Raw genomic sequence first — 19,335 nt, forward strand, 5'->3', positions numbered from 1 at the left:
GAGATCATAATACCTGCCGACTACACCATGTGTTTTGTCCTGCAATCATATCATCATGATCTGTCCCAGTTTGGGACTTTTGCTATGTAGTAACTGTCATTGGCCAACCAGGAACCTACAATGTCAAGATTACAAAGACATTCAGAAGCTCCTTTCACACTCTGAGCAACAGGATAACTCCAATGTTTGTGCACGCAGGGCCTGCCACTAAGCATTGCAAGCGGAGCGCTTCCTGGTGATGTCCGCTCTCACTCAGCCCCCATCTTTTGTGCAGCAGCACCATCCTGCCGACTACGCCAAGTGTTTTGTAGAATTACAGCATGTAGCATCCTAATCCAAACATGTCCACTGTGGTCAGTGCCCGTCAGCCCCTGTGCACATAGGAGTTCTTCTGTTGCTCACACCATAAAAGGAGCTTCTCAGGGCATTTACAATCCAGACATTGCAGGGTCATGACTGAGCACCAGCAGTTATAACAGTACCCATGTCTGGGTTGGGTAGAATAGTGGCGCAGGATAACAAACAGGTGGGTGTGTGATCACCAAAAGTGGATGACTACAGAATACAAAACAACAAAACTAAGTTTGATGAATTTCCGTTTCTGCAGCAACACGCTGATGGATTGAGTCAGAATTTACTATAAAAACAATCCCAGCCTCCATCTTAACATGTGTCAGTTACTTAATGGCGGTCATAATGATTGGCACTCATTTATACATTCCTTGTATTTTGTATACCATTTTCAAGATCTCTAAATCAAATTTTTATGCATTTAGCTATATTAATGTTGTTATATTATTCTTCCATCTCCCCACAATTTTTAATTTCATGGACAATGCTGTTTTTCATTTGGATTGCTACACATTTGCCCTGGAGTGATGTCTGGCCGTCACAAATAATTATGTATAAATCCCACTGCAACCACGACTTTTGCTTTACACAAGTTTTTGGACAACCCAACAAAACCTCAGAGTTTCACTTTTTTGTTTATGACCTTTGCCCTGTTTGTAACCTCGTTCTTTGGCTTTGACAACTACCTACTGGAATCCTACCAACATTTTCAGTAATGACCTTAGGCCACATTTGACTCCTGCTGTTCTCCCGATCCCAGTTCCTTGTCCTTGTGGCACTACTGCTAGCCCAATGCATTCTTTTATGGCCATAGTCTACCATTTTTTTCAAATATAGAGTTTATACAAAATGTATTCTCTGTATCACAAAGCATACATCATGCCATGAAGGTTTCAAATACGTGGCAGTGACTTTGGTTTACTCCAAAGGCCTGCACAGTCCCCAGTTGTTAATCCAATAGAGCACCTTTGGGATGATGTGGGACAGGAGGTTTGAAATATGAAAGTGAGGTGGAAAAATCTGCAGGAACTGTGAGATGCTATCAAGACAACATGGACCAAAATCCACCAGTAATGTTTTCAACACCTTGATGAATCTACGCCTCACAGAATTCAGGAGGCAAAAGAGGGCCTGGCTTGGTGCAAGATAGGTAGGTGGACATAAGGATGTTTCCTCTTAAGTGTGAATGCATACTGATGGAAACAAAAAACACAAAAGTTGTTGTGAAATGGAAATTGCAACCTTCAATGCTTAAAAAAAGTACTGGCACAGTAGATCCAGTAGAATTCTTTCTACTAAACTGCAAACCACATACTCAAGGAAGGACACCAGTGGAAAATAAGGAGAAGAGCATTTAGGACTGAAGCCAGTTGGCATTTCTGGCCAGGGGTGCCACTAGAGATTTTTGACCCCTCCAAAGGATACCAGACTAAACTAACCTGTACAATAGCTGTTTAAACAAAATGCCTGGAAACCATATAGTATCCGTAATAAATGGGTTGCTCAACCCAGCGCACGACAAACCACCCAACCGCTTCCTCCTCCTCATCTTTAATAAAAGGATATGTGTCTGTGTGTCTGCCTGGTTGGTATGTCTCTGTCATTCCAAAAGATGGAGCATCACAAACATTTGTAGTAATAAAATACATTACATATGACATTCCAACAGGTGGCACACCACAAACATTAATACCGCTTTAACAAATCCAATGCCAAATGGCATAAAACAGAGACATATGAATTGCATGGAGCATTGCAAATGTTAACAATGAGGTCTACACTGATTACTTAGATTTCAACCTGTCTTAGAGGGGTAGCACAGCTAGAAGTATCTATATATATATATATATATATATTGTCACAGACGGCTGGGGTTCTTACCCGGCCGGGATGCCTAGAAGGTCCGGAAGGTGGCAGTAAAAGCTTCTGGGTCAGGAGGACACAACCGTCCTGGAGCAGGAGAGGACCACGGGAGAGGAGGGGAGACTTTCCAACTCGTTGGGACCCGTGGCCACCGTCAGGGGGCATCTTAAGCCTCCTAGAACCTGAGAGAACATTACTTCCGCCACACTTGTCAAGATGGCGGAGGAACCTGCCAGGGACACCCGGAGTGCTTCCGGGGCAAAGGGCAGCACTTCCGCCACACCAGGAAGTGCTGCCGGAAGATCGACATCAGCCACCTGGAGCACATCCGGGCAGGAATAAAAGGCGCCGCCTCCCAGCAATCTGGGAGCTAGAGTCGGGAGAGGGAGCAGGACGAAGCTCCCAGGAGGAGATTGGCGGCCAAGGACTGAGAGAAAGAAAGATTATTTGGTGATTATTGCTTTATGCATTGTGTGGTGTTTTGGGACTGTGTTTATTTAATGAATAATAAACGTGTGACTTTTATAAAGATGTGGTCTCCGACTGGTGGTGCCCGGGCAAGTCTCACAATATATATAAAAGTGATAAAATTTGGAACATTGTATAAACTTGTGAGTACTTAATACAACTGTTGTTGGAAAACATATTACATACACTTTGTATCAAACATTAAGTAAATCAGCCGACTATTGTTGAAGATGTGCTGAAAAACATTTTGGTGTGTTTTTTTTCCCACTCACAGTGTGTATATATATATATATATATATATATATTAATATCACCCTAATATCAGCTATAGTACTAACTAACTACATTTGGTCTCAAAACAATATATATATATAGTTATCTTATATAGTTATAATATCTATCTTGTAAATAAACTGGGTTGGAACTTTTATAGCCAAGATTAATGTAATTAGCTCCACAGCCAGGGTCAGCTCGGTGTCTAAAGAACTGTCAGCAAAGTCCTACTCACCACCTTCATTTGGGATGACCAAAGGATTGCTGACACCAGGGCAGGACTGATTTAGAGAGGTGCATGAACCATGTTACCTCACAGATACGCTCAAAGAAAGCGGTCTACTACTAAAATTACTAGTAACCGAAATGTGCTGTTTTCTATTTACTGCAATACAGCACATTCCTTGTGGATTACTTAATAATAAGCATATGTCTGTATGGCTTATTTGAACTGGCTTCTGATTTGATTTGTTTGATCTTTTGGTTGTTGGGTTAGATTGACCAATCCTGTAAACTGGTTTGTTTGCATCAAGTATTGAGAATGGACTAACATAGATAGAAATGAAATGCACTATATAATAAGTGTATTTATAATATAAATAAGAAATACTGCTTAACGTACTACTATCTCTGTTTGTATATGCTAAATAAAAACTGATAAAAATTATCCTCGAGTATTTTGAGTGCCCCTGTCAGTAAGAGACCCTTGGAATCATCCTAAGCTCCCCCCATGGTTGTGTCAACCTGGAACAACCGAGTCATGCCATTGAAGTAACAACCTTCACAACCTGGAACAGCTTAATCCAGAGTGTCTGGCAACACTGGCATATGACACGTCTGTCTGCAGCATGCCAATGGCCATCTCCTTTGCTTCTGGTAACATTCAAGGTATTACAGAATGCAAACAAAATAATAGGGCCTCTTATTTTGCTGTGCTTTGTTGGATATAAGTATACCACATGAGCTGCTACGTTTTAGGCAAGTGGCAATGCCATGCTACACAAGATGGATTGTCATTCTGCGGGCAAAAGGCCACACATCACATTAGACGACTTTTCTAGCAATTTTCAGTCGTGGCCTTTAATGTTAGCAAGTTGGTGGCAGTCAATGGCACACTGCCGTGAAGGGCAGTCGTGTAATGTGATATGCCAAGTGACTCACTCCAGCTATTCTGCAACTCGCTCAGACAAAATTGAGCAGGCTTGATTTTTGTCTTTAGTCGTACGGGTGGGTTTATGTGCATTAGACCTGACAACCAATGAATGGTCATCTGGAAGTGTAATGCAGAATGCAGTGACGAGGAATAAGAAACATAGGCGCTTTGGACCTCACAAACAGAAGAGACGCTTATCTGCTGGGTGATCTTGTGTTTTATGCACCACAACAGAAAGAGAAAAAGAAAAAAATAATAAAAAGGGCAGAGACAGCAGCTGAATTTATTGTGCCAGTTAACCCCTCATACAGCGCCGGCTTTGTCAGGCAGCACATTATTGGCTGTAACAAAAAAGGGGCAAGCGGGACTGTGCTGGAAGGTCGGCACAGGTCAGTCGGTAAATATGACATTGGCAGTGATTTTTAGTCGTGTAAACCGACATGGTCCACTGGTGAGATTGGCAACTCCGGTCAGCTAGTCTGACATACCCAATGACTAGAAGTCACATAATGTGACATCAGCTTAAAAGAAAATGGCAGGATCCATTACAATCCTTATTCCAGGAAACATTGCCTTCCTTTTTGCTATCAGAATATACAGTATAAAGCGCACCTGTTCATGTCCTGTTCTGCGCAGGCACACACTTTTTGCTCATCTCTCTCCTTTATTTAAAATGGGTGTTTGCCTTGTTCATTTGGCGTGCTGCATTCTGTAACTGCTTGCAAAATTGTAGCAACTTCTGTTTAATTGAGTGACGAGTATTTTTGTCTCACTATAACATTTACATATGAAAATAGCACCCTTGTGTCTGGCAGTGTGCGAGCGTGCACAATATTCTCTTCCCTTCCCGTCACCATTTAGGCCAGCAATGTCTGGAATGCGTCGTCACTGGACGGGCAGTCTTAGGCTGTCCACTCTCACGGGCCATGTCAGGAAGCAGATGTGAGGAGGCGACCTTTTGCTTTCATTACTCGGAGACCGAGACCCTTTGGGGTTTGCATTTAGATATGTTTTCAGTTGACCCCACAGTCCATGCAGACACTGTATAAAACGTGGAGTGATGGGAAGGCAGTGTGAAAATGATCAGTAAAAATAAATAAAAACACACAGAAACATAAACCAACTCCACTCTGCCTCCCACCATCCCCAGGGACAATGAAACTACCCACCACAAGACAGCCTGATGATAAAAAGAAATAAATACGATAAAATAATCCAGCTCTCACACACATCCCACCAGCGGGGTTTCCTGTATGCCAGGGCTCCCAGTCCTCAGACTGGCATACTTGTAAAGTGTAAAAGCAAATGGAGTAAAATAGGGTCAGGAATTGTGGGGCAGGACACATTCCAGAGGGAGAGGATGATGATTAGTTGACACACGACAATTGTCAAGTGATCCCTCGTTGGCACACCACCTTCAGGTGCTGACCACCCTTATAATCCTCCCTGCTCTGCCATGCTCCTCACTGATGAGCTATTTATAGCACTGGTGTTTCCCGCCATGTACACTCATACCAAATATAGTTAGACAAGGTACAAAGCCATGCTCTGGAAGCCATGCCACTCTGCCACTCCTCCCCTTGTCATTGCTAGCGGCACATTCGTCTTTATTGTCCTTTTTTCATTCCTTCCACAAGCTGGCGACTTAGTAAACAAAGAAATCAGTTTAGTACAAGGCTGCTGAAATGGGCGACGCACCCTGGAATGACAGAGCCCACATGCAAGGCTCAGTGCTTGTTTACCCACAATGACAAGGCCAAAAGTTCCCTTTGGAAAGTCTGGAAAAAAAAACACCCACTCACATACAAGCAACAGAGTGAGCAGCCCTATTGTGTGCCGGGTGACTCATCCTAGGAAACAATAGAAAGAAAAAAAAAAGAAAACACAATGAGGTAACCTAGACAAAAGCAGCATACAGAAAAGCGTCATCACGAGACACTGGAGCATGCAGGGTGGCACCACAAATGTAGCACAGCCGGCAGGCTTTATCATGTGCCACTGCCTGGGTAGGGACTGAAGTCACAGAGGTGACTGGCATCTCCTAGCAGTCTTACCCAGTAACATGGAGCAACTGCATGCCGCGAGTGGCTAAACTGAACAGACTGAGGCAACTGGGTTAAATCCAGAGAAGGTGGTATATTATGGGCAAACTGTGGCTAACACATGGAGAACTGACACTGAAAATGGTGGGAAGTCAAAAGGATCAGAGGTCTGAAGAGTCATTATTGTCACAGGACAATGAAATCCTTACTTACGTGTGGTAGTCAACAAACAACACGTCAGCACTCTCCGGCGCCATGACTAATGACTGTAACAGCCTTACCTCGAAACTTCTGTCTGCCTTACCTGAAACATCTTAGTCCATCTAAAGCTGGGGTCTCCAACACGTCGCTCACGCGCTAACGGTGGCTCGCAAACTCTTTCCAAGTAGCTCGCCAAAGGGTTAATGAATCGTACATAAATTTGAAAGCTTAATTAGTTAAATTAGGGGTGGGCGATCTTTCCAAAAAATCATATCACGATCCACAATCTGAAATGCAATCGATCTATTTTCAATGTGGCATACACTTAAGAGAATAACCGGACACTTTATTTTAAACATCAAACAAATTTGAGTTAAATTGTTCTCTCGTTCGCTAGCTAAGTGGAGTTAAGGAACATGCCCCGAAGCTGGCGAGCGAGCGAGTGAGGAAGGCTCCTCCCCTCGGACCGCTGCGTCTCTCTTGGATTCGCGCAAAAATAAAAATAAATTGGTACCGCAAGCAAACTATAATACATAGCGAAACAGGAGAAGTCGCAAAATCAACTTCAATGTTCAAGCAAATTATCGAAAAAAAAATCTGTTAAGTAGTTCTCTCGTGAAAAGTGGACAGACATACAAACTGAGAGACATTGGATTTTCTATATTATATATTAGTAAACCTTCAAAATAACGTGCAGTTAAAGATTCAACAGCATTCTCAGCATTTCTGGAGGTTAGTACAGCCAGATAACTATAAGAATCTTCACCAAGCAGCTCTAAAAATGTCTGCTTTGTTTGGGTCTCCATACCCCTGTGAGTCTGACGTGAATGTCATGAAATCAAAGTTCAGAACAAGACTGACAGATGAACATTACAATGACTCCTTAAGAGTGAACCTCAGTGGCTCCACTTCACCAGACACCTCATTGGCAGTCATCTGACTAACTAAAAAGCACATCACACATGCAACTGGACCTGTGAATAAAGTGACACAGTGACATGTGACAAAATGACAAATGAAGAAGGAATATCTGTGTATTTGGAAGTGCATTGTTTTATTTTGACCGCATTCGTGTTTTAATTCAAAAGTGTGACATACACTAGAAAATGCATATAGACATACACAATGCAGGTGAACTAAATATTTTTTGTGATATTTTAATCACAATATGAGTTTAATTTGAGTCATGGACACCAGCATTTTGTAAATGTTCAGGCAAAACAAGCTTATTCAGTTTGTTTGAGTTGAAATAAGGAATGAGAATAAACGTTAGAAAACATGAGTAGCTCTCAGCCACTTTCATTTTGTAAAAGTAGCTCTCAGGGGAAAAAAGGTTGGAGACCCCCTGATCTAAAGCATAAAGGAGAATTAGAGGACAAAACCAAATTAAATAAACTGAACAGTCTGGGACAGCTGGCCAAAATGCAAGGAGCAGATACACCGCAGCTCAACAATTATGTGCTGCACAGACATTGCTAGGCTCCATTTATGTTAAGCCGTTTACTTTATTATTTAATCTACGCCTTTATGCTGCCACATACGTACGCATAGGGGTCAGCCGAAGAGGTCTAGTGACTGTAATTCTACTGCCACTCCAGGGGATGGCACTGTGTCCTAATGCCTTTCTCTTTTCCTCTCTCTGCAGACCAGATGATCGATGGCCTCTGACATCACTTCCGGTGTACGTCCTCCTGGACCCGCCTCTTCCTGTCAGAAGGACCCAAAACTGGAGGATCCACCATCTTGTGACAGTTCTTTTCTGAACTCACATCTGCAAAGATGACTCCGCATCCATTGCGGTTATTGTTTATTTTTACAAAACCAACTATATGGGGTGACCAGGCTGATACCCCAATTCTTTATCGTTGCCATCTGTTTCTCTTACAATGTGTATGTATGCATTAAGTAATTTGTAAAGTTAGTATTCTTCTTCTTTTGGCTGCTTCCAATAGGGGTTGCCACTGTGGATCATCTCTTCCATATCTTTCTGTCCTCTGCATCTTGCTCTGTTACCCCCATCACCTGCATGTCCTCACTCACCACATCCATAAACCCTTCTCTTTTCCTCTGGCCTGGCAGCTCAATCTTTAACATTCTTCTCCCAATATACCCAGCATCTCTCCTCTGCACATGTCCAAACCAACGCGCTCTCTCGGCTCTCTGGCTTTGTCTCTAAAATGTCCAACCTGAGTTGACTTTCTAATGTGCATTTATCTGTGAACTTGTCTCCACACTCTGAGCCTGCAGAGCGTTACACAAAAAAAACACTGAATTGAACTGAATGCACTAGAAAAATTGTGGCTAATACAGGGAGCAATACTTGTAGTACTGGAACTACTGGGATGTGACAGACTGAAGCAACTGGGTAAACATGGAAAGAACAGACAGCAGTGAGTGAGACTCAAAGACTGTGTGTAAGAACTGGTGCTGTGTAACACTGGAACACCTTAGGGAACTGTCCTGTCTCCCTTCCTGTTCGACCTCTACACAGCGCATTTCCAGTGTAATAGCAGCGCTCACCATCTATAGAAGTTCTCAGATGACTCCTCCATCATAGACTGCATTAATAACAAAGATGAACCAGAGTGTAGTAGGCTCTGGGACAGCAAAAATCACCTGCATCAGCAAGATTAAAGAGTTGATGGTGGATCTTCAGTGTGCCAAACAGCCTCAAGAGACCAGTCACCATTCGGGAGAAGGAGGAGGTAGAAGGTGTGCAGAGCTACAAGTACCTGGGAGTTCACATAAACAACAAACTGGACTGGTCTGATAACACAGTGGCACTGTACAAGAAGGGCCAGAGCAGACTAGACTTCCTAAGGAGACTCAGGTCTTTGTAAGTGTGCAGCAAGCTGTTGGAGATCTATCAGTCCGTAGTAGCCAGTGCAATGTTCTACGCTGTGATCCCCTGGGGAAACAACCTGAGATCAAATAACACAACATGCCTGAAGAGACTTATCAATGCACACATTAGAAGCTACTGTGGGAAAGGGTCTGGTGGCAAAACTGGATGCCATCATTTAAAATCTCCTCCTGGAGGTGCTGTCTTGGAGCCCTTTTAGCCACAGGCTCATTCTTCTATGATGTGCTAAGAAACACCTCTGGGGGTCTTTTCTGCTTGCTGCTATCGGGTAATTCAATGCTTCCTCCTGATGTCCCAGACTAAACACTTAAAACTCTAAGTTCAAGTTGCTATTTCTGCACAGTATAAATTCATTTATTTATCTATCTATTGATAGATTGATTCTATTATTTGTCCTGTAAGTCTGTATCTTTGTTTTTTATGTTTCACTACTGTATGCATCTAAATTTCTCCCTGGGATTAATAAGGTTTACCTAATCTTGACAATGATTATTCTGTACTGGACTGACATATGCAGACGTGTTTTGCAAGTATAATGGTGAGACTGGAAATGTGACAGGCTGCCTCTCTACTGGACAGAACAGATCATGACATGGCATAACATTCCAAAACCCACTTATTCAAATTCAGAATCACAGGGATGGAGCCTGTTAAGCTTAAGGTTTTGAGTTTCTTCCATCCATCTGTTATCTAAACAAGGAGGTTCTGCTCAAGCTTTATAACGCCCTGGTGAGGCTTCATGTGGAGTCCTGTGTGCAGTTCTGGTCTCCAGTCTACAAAAAGGACAAAGCAGCGTTGGAAAAGGTCCAGAGAAGAGCAACTAGGCTGATTCCAGGGCTACAGGGGATGAATTATGAGGAAAGATTAAAAGAGCTGAGCCTTTACAGTTTAAACTAAAGAAGATTAAGAGGTGACATGATGGAAGTGTTTAAATGTATGAAGGGAATTAGTACAAATGAGTCCAAATGGGTGGGCAAACAAAAACCCACAAATTCTGGCAAACTGCAGGCATTGATTATGGAAGAATGGGCTGCCATCAGTCAGGATTTGACCCAGAAGTTAATTGACAGCATGCCAGGGCGAATTGCAGAGGTCTTGGAAAAAGAAAGAAGGGTCAACACTGCAAATATTGACTCTTTGCATGAACCTAATGTAGTTGTCAATAAAAAAGCATTTGAAACTTATGAAATGCTTGTAATTCTACTTCAGTGTACCATTGAAACATCGGAGAAAAAGATCTAAAAACACTGAAGCAGCAAACTTTGTGAAAACCAGTACTTGTGTCATTCTCAAAACTTTTCTCCATGACTGTAGACCAAGTGTAATGGGAATAAAAAATGCTCAAATATTTTAAAATATACAATAATAAATGTATAGATTCATAAGGTGAAAGGGATTTAGGAGTCATAGTGGACTCTAACCTGTCGATTTCCCAACAGTGTTCAGAAGCCATTAAGAGGGCTAACAGAATGTCAGGTTATATAGCGCCTTGATGTGTGCAGTACAAGTCCAAGGAGGTTCTGCTCCAGCTTTATAACACACTGGTGAGGCCTCATCTGGAGTCCTATGTGCAAATATTGACTCTTTGCATACTAATATAGCTGTCAATAAAAAGCCTTTGAGACTTATGAAATGCTTGTAATTCTACTTCAGTGTACCATTGAAACATCTGACAAAATGATCTAAAAACACTGAAGCTGCAAACTTTGTGAAAACCAATACTTGTGTCATTCTCAAAACCTTTGGCCACAACTGCCAACAGACTGGGTTTGAGTAAGTCAGGAGTAAAGCCAAAAGCCAAAAAAGCAACATTACTAGGAGACAACTATCAAGGCCAAAATGAGAGATAACAATTGTGGCCAAAAACAAAAGCAAGAAGTCGTTACCAAAAATCATTTCACAAAAAGAGTTTGAAAGAGCAATTTGATAAGGGTCGCGAATCTGCAACTCGGAAGAGGAGGTGATATCCCAGAGGACCCTTTAACACATCGTGACCTCAGAGGACATGCTACTAAGGACAGGAGCTCCAAAATGACAGCGAGTATGAAAACCAAAATGGCGGAATCGGGCTCTATTAAGGCTCCTTGACCATGCCAAGTGGAGACGTGCGTACCGGACAGCGGACCCTGTGCCATTGTGGGATAGCCGCTAGGACAAAGAAGAAGATAAGAATCAGGCTCTGTGACTCAAAAAATAAAAGAAAACAAAAGGAGTGTATGATTACCAGAAACAATACAATAAAACTGAGATAAAGTAACCAATCCTAACAGTTAGAAACAGTTGGAATAGGAGTTGATGGGCTTCTCCTAAAAGGATATTATGAAGGATGTAAAGTCGCCCTACCAGCCAAAAGGGACAAATGGACAGAATCAAGTGAGAGGCTTTAACGGACCCTGTTGGTGCCACATCCTCATTTACAAATCACTTCCATAACTACCACACATTCATCATCATTATCATTGTTATCATCTCCTCCCTTCAAGTAGCCAATATGACACACATTTTAAACAGTGACCATATATTAATAATCACAAAAAGCTGACCGAGCCCAACAGGTGGGATGAGGACAGAAGTTCAAGCACTATATTACAAGCCGTCAATCCTATCCATGTACCCCAAAAGACCGCTGCTCCCTTGTTGCCAGGCCATTGTGACTGGATGACCAGTTCACACACAAATAGCATCCCATGGAGAAGAGCCAGCCTTATTACAATTGTTAGGGCCCCATTTTTTTCAGCTGGACTTAAGGTTACAATCTTTTAACACTTCCACTCAGGTAACTCCACCAGTATCTTAAGCTTGCATTGGTTTAGTCTAGTTTTAATATTTGAAAGATTGTGTGGCACAGTGGTTTTAGGCTTTGGACTTCAAACCCTGAGGTCGTGGGTTCAAATCCCTCTACTGACACTGTGGACCAGATGCATGTCACTTTGTCTGCCTGTGCTCCAGTTGGAAAAACCAAAGAAACTGAACAAATTGCCTGATGAAGGGGCCTTAGCTGCATTGAAAGCTTGCATTTGTAATCTATTTAGTTAGCCAATAAAAGGTGTCATTTCATCCTATCTTCTCCTACTCAAATGTTGTAAGTCACCTTGGAAAATGGCCTTAACCAAAAAAATAAAGAAAAAATAACTAAACAGCAATTTACATTAGGTAAAAGGGGAAAAGTGATTGACAACATTAGGATGGACTGCTGCAATGTGTTATTTACTGGCTATTAAATTGTTCTTTATACAGTTGTCAGTTAATTCAAAAAGGCGCTACGAGGATTATAAAATGAAGCAGAAAAATATAAACACACAACTCCACTTCTCAAGTCCTTACACTGGCTCCCAGTTCAGTTTAGGGCTGATTTCAAAATCTTCCTTTTAATATAAAAAAGTCTTAAATGGCCAAGGCCTTGCTTACTTAGCTGAGGTTATCATTACTTACAAACTGAAGAGCACATTGAGATCACAAGATGCCAGTCTACTTAAGATTCCAAGGATTCATCAAATAACAGTGGGAGGACGAGCTTTTAGTTACAGGGCCCTGAAGCTGTGGAATGATCAGCCCGCTCATATAAGAAATGCCCCTTCAGTCTCAGCTTTTAAATCAGGCTGTACACTCACAACTTAGTGTGGCATACCCTGACAAGAGCTGCGGATTAGCGGTGCATTCTGTACCTCTGTTTGTTAGTCATTTGTTCAAAATTATAAATAATACAATATCTGTAAACCATTACTAACCCTTCTCTGTTCTGTTTCTCTTCTCAATATCTGGATGTGGCACTTGGTGCCACTGCTCTTCTGGGTATGGAAAAGTCAACTTGAATAAAGGAGCATTGGAAAGATTCTCTGGATGGCCACCACAGACTCCACCATAGAAAACCCAGCAGGGGGTAGGCAGCCAGGTAGCCAGGGTCTCCAAGTCTTTGACTTTCTCTTTAACAATTTTAATCTCCACCAGCCATAGTTCATCAATGAATTAATGGACAGATAGTGTTGGTTTCCATTTATATATAAGCAGTTTCTACCTTGTTCTCAGCGTGTTTTAACAAATCTATATTTTTATGTGTACCATTTCTCTATGTACTGTAGTAATTAGTATAATCTGTTCTTGTACTTTAACTGAGAATTGTTCACAGCTCTCTCCGTCTTCACTCTGTTTTTACTCTTTATATGTGAACAAGAGGATGCTTCAGAGAGGAGACGCATACCCCACATCAGCTGCGGAGGGTGGCCACATAGGCTGCAGGTTTTCATTCCTGCCACTTTCTTTATTAGCGACCAATTACTGTTAAGAACTGAACAACTTCTTTCCCAATAATTTTAATGGACTTGCCTCAGGAGTCTCACATTCACATCCAGGAAGGCGACATGTTTTAATTAGGTAGAAATTCATGATGTTAATGAAATGCATTATTTAAGCCAATGGCGTCTTAGTGCTCTCACTCTTCCTTGCCAGACATTTCCAAAACTCTTGATTTGCTTTTTTCGTACATGCACCATCTAAATGCTTTGTGGCCAGGAGCAGATCAATATTTCTCAGATGTTCGCCATTTCTTTTCAAATACTTTATTGAAACGTGTATTGTATGATTGATACACTAGTGCAAATGGGATCACATCATCTGCTCACTTTGCATCTTATTATTGTTTTGTTACTGGTTTAGGGACTGCGGTGGGTTGGCGCCCTGCCTGGGATTGGTTCCTGCCTTGCACCCTGTGTTGGCTGGGATTGGCTCCAGCAGACCCCCAGTGACTCTATATGTTCAGATTCAGCAGGTTGGAAAATGGATGGATGGATACTGGTTTAGGGAAAATAAAACAGTTATGAATTCTCAATTTTTTATTAAAATTCAGTTAAAAGGAGTATTTCCTATAAGAGAAATAATTAGTAAGTAATTGAAAAAGTGGGCCAGGACTAAATTCTGCAGCCACTGCAGACCTCCAAGACGTGGGTTTGGCACCCGTGCCCTATGCACCACTACTCAACACACTAGAATAGCACAATCACTCGAAGAGCAAAATGTCACCTCATCTTATTCACAAACCCATTCAGTGCAATTCAGGACTGCAGGGGGCTGCAGCCTACCCCAGTATCATGGAATTCAAGGCAGAAAACAGCCTGAACAGGGAACCACCAAGCTGCAGGGCCCAGTCCCGGGCATACACAAACGGACAATTTGGAATTGCCAGTCAATCTGACCTGCATGCCTTTGGAGATGTGGGAGAAAACTAGAAAGGCTGGAGGAAAACCCCTGCAGATACCTGTAGAGCAACGTCCAGGTGTAGGATTTGAAGCCAGGGGACTACATCTGTGAGGTGACAATGCTACCCATGGTGCCACCACCTAAAGGAACAAAACTGCAAGTGAAACTGCAGTATAACACAGAAATGTGGTAAACACAAATTCTACGGTTTTTGATTTCTCAAGTTGATTTGTATCATTAGAATTGTTAATTACAGATCAACTTTTGAGGAGAATCAATCAGTCACTGACCTGTTTGGAAACAAAATATCTCATGAACAGCTGAAAAGATTTTCATTCAGTCCAATGAACATTTCTTGCAAATTCAGCCATTCTTGAGAGATTTTGTTCACAAACAGGTCAATTATTGATTACTGATTGAAGAGGGTGGTGGGAAGACTACTGTGGTGGATGAGATCCAACCAGAGATGTTAAAAGTGCTGGATATTATTGGGATGGCGTGGTTAATGTGTCTATTCCATGGCAGAAAGGCAGGTAAAGCACGCTTGGAATGGAAAATTGGTGTGGTGGTCCCCATATTTAAGAAGGTGTGTTCTGACCACAGAAGGATCACACTCCTCAGCCTTCTAGGTAAAGCATATGGAATCGTGCTGGAGGGAAGGATCCATCCAAAGGTTGAGCCAAAGATACTGAAGGAACAATGGAGAATCCATCTTGGCCATGAAACAGTAGACCACCTATTCTGCCTGGAGTAGTTGCTGAAAGGTGCATGGGAGTAACCCAGTCTACATGTGTATTGTAGATTTGGAAATAGCATATGACCGTGTCCCTTGGCATGTGCTATTGGAGATGCTGCAGGAATATGAGGTAGCAGGGCTGCTCTTGGGTGCTGTCCGTTCCCTATAAATGTAGTGGGAGCTGTGTCCGAATACTTGGCATTAAGTCAAATTCGTTCACTATGGGTGTCGGACTCCATCAAGGCTGTGTCTTCTCACCACTCCGGTTTATGGTTTTCATGGACAGGATATTAAGGTGCAGCGGAGGATGAGAGGGTGTCTAGTTGAGAAGGCCAGGATTAGCATCATTGCTTTTCTTTGCCTTATCTGACAGTGACCTTTGGCATGCATTCCAACGATTTGTTGGAGAGTGTTAAGCGCCTGGGATGAGGATCAACACCTCCAGGTCCTCTCGGGAAAGAGTGGATTGCTTCCTCCTGGTCTGCCCTTAGTGGTGGAGATCAAGTATCTCAGGATCTTGTTCATGAGTGAATGGCAAAAAAGAATGTGAGATCAACAAGTGGATTAGTGTGGCAGCAGCATTTCCATGGTAGTAAAGCAGGAGTCGAGTGTAAAGATAAAATTCTTGGTTTACTAGTCCATCTGCGGGCAGCACGGTGGCGCAGTGGTAACGCTGCTGCCTCGCAGTTAGGAGACCTGGGTTTGCTTCCCGGGTCCTTCCTGTCTGGAGTTTGCATGTTCTCCCCATGTCTGCATGAGTTTCCTCCGGGCGCTCTGGTTTCCTCCCACAGTACAAAGACATGCAGGTTAGGTGGATTGGGGATTCTAAATTGGCCAAACGCTTGGTGTGCGTTTGTGTGTGTCCTGCGGTGGGTTGGCACCCTGCCCAGGATTGGTTCCTGCCTTGTGCCTGTGTTGGCTAGGATCCAGCAGACCCACGTGTGTTCGGATTCAACGGGTTGGAAAATGGATGGATAGTCCATCTGCATCCCTGTCCTAACCTATAGGTCATGAGCTGTAAGTAATGACCAGCAGAGATAAGGGTTCTTCACAAGGCTGCTGGGCTGACATTCCATGACAGGATGAGAAGCTCAGCAATTTCATGAGAGCTTCAGAGTAGAGTCACTGATCCATCTATCCTCTTCTGCTTATCTGAGATTGGGTCACAGGGGCAGCAGCTTGAGCAGAGATGCCAAGACTTCCCTCTCCCTGGCCACTTTTTTTAGCTCTTCTGAGGTGTTCCCAGGCCAGCCGTGAGACATAGTCCCTCCAGCGTGTCCTGGGTGTTCCCCGGGGCCTCCTCCCAGTTAAATGTGCCCAGAACACCTCACCAGGGAGGCGTCAAGGAGGCATCCTGATCAGATGCCTGAGCCATCTCATCTGACTCCTCTCTCTACTCTGAGCCCCTCCCGGATGACTGAGTTTCTCACCCTATCTTTAAGGCAAAGCCCAGACACTCATTTCAGGAGGAAACTCATTTCAGCCGCTTGTATTCGCGATCTCGTTCTTTCAGTCACTACCCATAGCTCATGACCATAGGTGAGGGTAGGAACGTAGATCGACTGGTAAATTGAGAGCTTTGCCTTACGGCTCAGCTCCTTTTTCACCACGACAAACCGATGCAGAGCCCGCATCACTGCGGACTCCACACCGATCCGCCTGTCGGTCTCACGCTTCATTCTTCCCTCACTCGTGAACAAGACCCCGAGATACTTGAACTCCTCCACTTGGGGCAGCATCTCGCTTCCAACCCCGAGAGGGCACTCCACTCTTTTCCAGCTGAGGACCATGGTCTCGGAATTGGAGTTGCTGATTCCCATCCTAGCCGCTTCACACTTGGCTGTGAACCGATCCAGAGAGAGCTGAAGATCATGGCTTGATGAAACAAACAGGACAACATCATCTGCAAATGAGTCACTGATCTCCCAGATTGGAAAGAGCCAGTTAAGGTGGTTCTGGCATGTCATATGGATGTCCCCTGGCAACTCCTACTAGATCTGGGTTGACCTGATGAGTTGAAATGATTGAACAGGTCAGTTATTGATTACAGATTGATTCATAGCTCAAAAATGGATGACAAGATTTTAATGAAATTTGCAGGCAGTGGGATGATGAAATATTTATCAGTGTTCCCTTGGTGGATGATTTAAATTTATATTATAAACTGAGACCAAGTTTCATGTTGGTTATTTTTTCTGCAATTGCGGGGGTTCTGAGGGTTCTACCCTCTGATCACAGGGTACCACCAGGGCACATGAGTTCAATCAGTTGGTTTAAATCCAGTCTTGTCATTAGGCCCGGGTTTACATTTGAGTTGTAGCGGTTGATCCAGTGGGGTCGGCCCCCCCTTACAGTGGGCGAATAGTGAAGTCCTGGAAATGATCAATGATGTTCCCGTCAGGGCCTCGGACTGTCAAAGTCAAAGACGCAGACCGGAGCAGCGACACCCAAGGGTCCACCCACGACTCGCGGTTCCCGCGCCCCGGTTGCTCGGATACCAGCTCTCCTCCCCCCGAGAATCACGCACGAGTGGCAGGCGTTTCCTCCTCCGCCTCTCCAGCTCAGAGAGTTCGCGTCCCTAGAGACGCCCTCAGAAAAAAAGGGCTGCGTGAGGCACGGACGTCTGGATCGGGGTCTTCCCAAAACGTATGGGTCTGAGAGGTGGAGGCATGGCAAGATCACGTGAGAAGATATCAAATAACAAACAGAAAGCGATCTAACAGCATCAGTCACCATGAACCAGTAACATTTGATTATGAGCCCCTTGTATTTGTTACAGTGCGGAATCCTAACGTGTTTGAACTTTTCCTATAGATCATTAAAACTGTATTACTGAGCACTAAGCTGTGTCAAGCATTGTGTGACAGGCGCAATATTAATTAAAAAACGAAGTCACGTAATAAATAAATACCCATCACTAAAATGCATACGAAATGAGGTACCCAGTGTACAAGCAGCTATTGCAATTATTGTGGTTGCCACGGAAACAGTCTGCATGGCGCCATATAAAAAGAATATTTGGTAGCAGTCATTGCGCTCCCACAAATACTTCGCGGACGCCGGAAGCTCCCATTTGCGGGATGTCGAAGATGGTCTGCTGTTCGCCACCCCAGTGCTCCTCTTCTCTGACAAAGTGACGCCACGGCACACACCTCTTCAGGCTGACCCCTTCACCTAAATGTTTTCAAAATTCCATCGTCAATAACTGTCGTAAAGCACAAACCCAACTCGGTGCGGGCACAAGTCCATCTCTGCACACTGTCACAAAAACACTCCCACCCAGGCCACTTTACTGTCGCCAATCAATACGGCTGTGGCCGGACGACGGACGCTTTATTCCCCTGCTTTGATTTCAGTGTGCAGTTTGAGGTCGGCACGTTTATCTCACCTCTCTCTCTCTCTTTTCGTCTCCCTCTCGACCGAAGTTCACTCGACTTTCTTTTTCTACTCCTCCTCCTCCTCCTCTACGATCTTCACGTTTCAAACTTTTCTCAGTCCAGCGCCGAGGATTATCATCTCTGTGGACACGTCGTTTTTTTTCTCAGTAGATCCTCCAGGCGCACTGCTAAATTATTGAAGCGCCTTTTTGTGTTTTTACTCGTAGATCGATTACAAGCGCGGAAACCCGACTCCACACTGGACGAGAGAACTTTCAAAATTTGAGGAGGGATTTCAACTTGGCACTTCGACAGCAACCAATAGGGTTAGTCGCCTCCTCTTCCGAAGGCCCGGCTGGTGACTGCAAAGTTTAACGACCTGCTCCCCCACTCCTCCAGCAGCTTCCAGTAATTGTGAGCGTAGACAACTGGAAAAGGAAACTCGGTTAAATGTTAGGAAAAAAAACAAAGAAGGAAAATGTTCTGAAAAGTTTGAACTAAAAATACTGACTGAAAACTAGTGGACATACACACTGGTGTAATCTGAAATCGGCACTAGCCCAGTCTCCAGCCTCACACCTGTCCGCTCCTATTACTCAGCCCCGAGTCCAAATGCCGACATAACCTTTTCTACTATGATTAGTGGTTAGCTGTGCAGTGTGCGATGTGCGATGTGAAAGATTGCTTTGTGTTTTCATTCAAATACCTAAATGAAAAAATCGATTATGTAGAAGTAAAAGCTATGATGTAGACTATAGGGTTACTGTACTGCGCATTTTGCACATGATGCTGTTGGAATATCCCCGAAAATCAAG

General features: G+C 43.5%; 1 protein-coding gene across 2 annotated transcripts in view; it reads right to left on the bottom strand.

The window, feature by feature from the left end:
- The window catches only part of tnfaip8l1 (tumor necrosis factor, alpha-induced protein 8-like 1), a 34,180-nt gene extending 15,347 nt beyond the window's left edge, over positions 1–18,833 (bottom strand). For both annotated transcript variants that reach the window (XM_039766740.1, XM_039766739.1), the window contains exon 1: positions 18,532–18,833. The gene's annotated coding sequence lies outside the window, so the exon portion shown is untranslated. The remainder of the gene's footprint in view (positions 1–18,531) is intronic.
- Positions 18,834–19,335: the final 502 nt, after the last annotated feature.

Source organism: Polypterus senegalus, chromosome 10 (genome assembly GCF_016835505.1).
Source record: "Polypterus senegalus isolate Bchr_013 chromosome 10, ASM1683550v1, whole genome shotgun sequence".
NCBI lineage: Eukaryota > Metazoa > Chordata > Cladistia > Polypteriformes > Polypteridae > Polypterus > Polypterus senegalus.